The sequence below is a fragment of the Sinocyclocheilus anshuiensis genome, unplaced genomic scaffold (genome assembly GCF_001515605.1).
Source record: "Sinocyclocheilus anshuiensis isolate Anshui unplaced genomic scaffold, SAMN03320099.WGS_v1.1 scaffold1224, whole genome shotgun sequence".
Classification (NCBI taxonomy): Eukaryota; Metazoa; Chordata; class Actinopteri; order Cypriniformes; family Cyprinidae; genus Sinocyclocheilus; species Sinocyclocheilus anshuiensis.
The window spans coordinates 528,597-533,332 of NW_015544204.1; the positions used below are offsets into that span (position 1 = coordinate 528,597).

General features: G+C 38.5%; 1 protein-coding gene across 3 annotated transcripts in view; it reads left to right on the forward strand.

Moving 5' to 3' along the window:
• The window catches only part of usp54a (ubiquitin specific peptidase 54a), a 74,997-nt gene that overhangs the window by 9,195 nt on the left and 61,066 nt on the right, over positions 1–4,736 (forward strand). The gene's annotated exons all lie outside the window — the stretch shown is intronic.

A 4,736-nucleotide genomic window follows, 5' to 3' on the forward strand; every position in this document is an offset into this window, starting at 1 on the left:
TAATGAGTACAGTTGTGAAGCTAGGAAAACAATTTGTCATGCATTTGGGACGGGACGAAGCTAGTGGTGGAACCATAGACTGTATAAAAACATGGACGTGGTGTCCGTGACGTCACCCGTAGGTTTCCGAAGAGCGTTTTTTTAAGCCTAAAGTGGGCGGAGCTGGCTGTCGCCATCTTGGAAGTGCGTCACCGCGTATCAGGATAATCGAAAATGGGCAAAGAGGCGGGAGCTGGCTGCTGAAACCACGCCCACCTAGCTCGACGGCAGTGACAGCAGCGGCAATCCACCTGTCACTCAAGTGGCCGCGCCCTTAATTATGCAGAATTTTAAGGCTTAATATAATTTAAACGGATGAGTTATAAAAAAATTCACCCCCCTCAACAGTTGTCATGAAGGGCAAAATTAGCTATATAGACCAAAATAATTTTTTGAACCAGGCTGTAAACGTTTTTTTCTGCTGTAAAGTTCGGTATTTTAACATGGGGAGTCTATGGGACTGACTCCCTTTTGCAGCCAGCCTCTAGCGGCCAGTTGACGAATAACAGTTTAAGTCACTTCCAAGTTGGCTTCACGAGAGAGAGCGGGAGGTTGCCGCTTGGGTGGAACTAAGAGTGCAAGCATTGTGAATGAAACCTTTTGTTTTTGAACGTAAGCTTTTGTCTTTTCAACATATAATAGCCCATTGTGGGAACTGTATTGCTTTTCCTTATTTAAATGGACACTGCTAAAATATTGTTGATGTTTTTTTCTTTTCATTTATTATTTCTTTTGGGGGGGATTATTTTCTGTGAAATATTGGCAGTCATTATGTTGGATTGTGGGGTTTTCCTCCATCTTCTGTTTTCCCTCATAGTCATGATGTGTTGTTGTTTTTTTTGTGGTTTGTGTTTGATTCTCTCAGGGTTTGTTATTTCTTTGCACTGCAGACTGGAAGCTGTACAGCTTTCCTATACATGGTTTTTGTTGTATTTTACAGTTTAAATTCCATTTCTATGCAGTGACATGTAAGAACAGTAGACTCATTTCTTTCTGTAATAGAATGGTGTAGAACCTGTTTGGTTTGTTCAGCACAAGCATCTCGAACATCACTGACAACACAAAATGCCATTGTATGTTTGACACTATCTGTTATTCCATTTCCTCCAACGTGCCCTGGCAAACTTGTGAAATGATTACTGAAATAGTTTGAGCCAAAATGTATATTAAATAAAATTGCCTTCATCATGGTTTATGGGCCTCTGATGTTCATGCTTTGGTGCGGTCAAATCTTTTTCATACTTAAAAGTTCATCACAGTCACCACATCAGTCTGTTTTTTTCAGAAGGAAAAGCCTTTAACATCTGCCAATGTAAAGTTCTGTGTGGACTGGCCCTCCCTTCCCTTCCTACCTTTGACCTTGCTGAAAACCAACTATATTTCAGTTTAGACTGGCTTTCTGTGAAAAATCATTGCAAAATCTGATACTCTTTTTGGTTTTGACCACAATTGGTCATGTCATGACTGATATACATTTGAATCTTGATTATATTTTACAGCATAAATTGGTTAGGATAAACTTGATAAGAAAGCGATAGACGCTTGTGGGCGTTCCTAGTGCTGTTGCTCTAATGTTATTGGTAGACTGCACGTCTGGACATATTTTTAGAAAATGCAATCTCAGACTATATATATTGCCGGTAATAATACGATATCATTCTAATTTGACTAGGAATTAGACTTAAAAGAAATAAAAGTACCATTCTGCTGTTGGAGAGTGTTGTTGTTATAAAATACAGCAGTGCTCAGTGCACTTAATCATTAACCAGTGCTAAACTGCACTGCATCATATAATTAACAACACAAACCATCAATGTATGAATCAAACTCACTAAGACTGCCGAGAAGGGTGTTCCTGCACAACCGGAGGCTGCAGTTTCAGGACCCTATGCTTTTGTAACAGCACCACCTACCGAATTGGATAATATAGCGGAGGCTGCAGTTTCAGGACCGCATTTCTAGGACCCTGGTGGTTTAGTTTGTAGTAATGTTTGTACATGTTGTTAAAGATATTGAATCTCAGGAACATTTTTTTTTATTTCAATTGTGATTTTTGATTTATAAATGCATCAATGTTAATTACAAAGTGTGTAATACCTGCTTTGAGTTAACAATTTTAAATTTAAATGAATTTACACTTAAAATATAAATGAAAAATGTATTTCAGTCTTTAAACAACTGAAAAAGTGGAGTACCTTAAGTCTTAGTTTCTTGAAATATACTGTATATTGATTAGCCCCCTTAAGTTTAACTAGCTCATTATCAGGTATAATAAAGATGGAATCAAATGAAATCAGCATTTGCAGTCACTAAATTACAGCCAGATATTTAAAAGTTTGTAGAGAGGCAAGACACAAGACTCAAGAATGATTCAAGAATGCATATTTATATACTGTATATACTCATTTTTGCAATAACACATAATACAACATCATAAAAAAAGACCCCCTTTTCCATCAGTTGCTGCATGGACAGAAAGGCTGTAGGCTTCAACTCCTGAGAGAGATAAAAAAGAGAGAGGGGGGGAGAGAATTAAATAAGAAACATTTGCTTTAACATCTTTAACTCTGTAATATATATTTCTGATTTAACACTTATGCACTGTTGGGGTTGTGGAGAGAGAGAGAGAACCAAACAGAATAATCATGTTATGTCGTCCATCTTTAGTGATCCAATTCGGTAGGTGGCGCTGTTACAAAAGAATGGGGTCCTAGAACTGCGGTCCTGAAACTGCAGCCTCCGGTTGTGCAGGAACATACTATTGAGACTGCCAGCAGTTTCTTTTCCATGCATCATTTTTTTATATATCCATGTATGCGTTTACTGTCAAATCATAGAAAACAGTGAAATTGCTCCGGAACTCTGTCCTGTCTTGCCTGCACTCCAGCCGGTGACATGTGAGTGCCACTTACAGAGTCTTCACTCCTATTGGTTGTCGCTCTCAAAATTCACTGCTCATTTGCATTAGTGTTCTGTCGCTAATGGTCACTGTCGCTCGTGTCGCCGGAAGTCGCCAGCTCTCCATTGAAAATGAATGGGATCATGTCGCTTTGTCGCTGTGTGTCGCTGGCAGTGTGAACGGGGCTTTAGTCATATTTTTCTGATTTGTAATATAAATAGTTTCTCAATCTGTGACACTTAAGTCTTCCCACTCGTCATATGTTTTTAATCATGAGTCTTAATGGGAGGTGCTGGCTGCTCTCCAAGTTAAACTGTTCTTATGGCCCTGTTAATTATCTCTGGGTGGAGGAAGTAACTTGCCCCACACACCATGTTATTTTCATTCAATCAGCAGTCAGTCAGTTAACAGTTTGGGGATTGTAAAATAGCTGTTTTTGAAATATGTGCTTGGTGCCTGTCTTCAGACTCGGAGTAAAGTTTTTTTCTCCATGAGTTTAGCTTTTTTTCTCTGTCTTTTAAGTTCTATGCTGAGTTTATTCTCAAATACAAAAATGTTTTTGTATTTTATTAGTGTCACTTTAACTTAAATATATGTTGGGGAAGTTTAAGACTGACTCACATTAACTACCAAAATCATGTTATCTATGAAGCATTGAGGGGGAACGCATTATATTATATCGAGATCTATGTATTGATTTGTGACAGCTAAATCACAAACAAGTATATGCTCTCCTCCGCATCACCTATCTACGATTCTCTGATTTAAGGGCCGTTCACACCTAGGACGATAACTTAAAAGATAACTACAATCAAACTATAAAGTTTAAATAATTGTTCTAATTCTATGTGAATATGGAAGTCTACACCACAACTATAGGCTAATAAGGAGACGGAGGAACGTGAAGAATAAAAACATTGACAGCCAATCAGATGACAGAATTGCAGTGGGTGCCTAATAAACAGAACGCTATCATGCTTTGGAGTGGACGCTGATTATCGTTATAGTTATCGTTTTTTAGTGTTGTGGCCCTTTATACACACCAGCATAATTCATAAATCTTCTGTACATCAAGTATGGAAATTTGGACATAGCTCATGATTTATGTATACGCTCTAAAAAAAATGCTGGGGTGTTTCAACCCATTTTTGGGTCAAATATGGACTAACCCAACTTTTGGGTTAAAAATTTAATTCAAAAATTTAACCCAACAGTGGGTTAATCCATATTTGAACCAAAGTTGGGTTGAAACTACCCAGCATTTTTTTTTTTTTACAGTGTATCTAAATGTGACATTTTTTTTTTTTCATAATTTAAGTGTATTCTAGCACAGTGTTTCCCAACCGGGGTGCCGCGGCACCCTGAGGTGCCGTCTGTCGAGAGCAGGGGTGCCGTGTAAAAAATCCTTTTTTAATACTTTTAAATTGCTAAAATGTTCAAAAAAGCATCTATTATATAATATCCATTTCTGATGTCGCCAATAATTAGAGGAAAGGGTGCCGCGACTAAAAAAAGGTTGGGAAACACTGTTCTAGCATATAGATACCCTCAAAGCACACGAACTAAAAGCTATAAAACTACAGTTTTATTTTTATTTAATGAGGTCTTTAAAGGGATAAACTCATCCCTTTTCAAGAGTGGGCACTGCTTAGTAGTTCACCCACCCCCATTTTATGTCTGGGGGCTGCAGGTAATAGCGCCGCCCATCCCCCAACCCGTCCGAACGCCCTCTGCCAGGCACGTGCACAGGTAGGGCTCAACCTGTGCAGAGCACATGCCCTTTTTGCCCTTACACTCC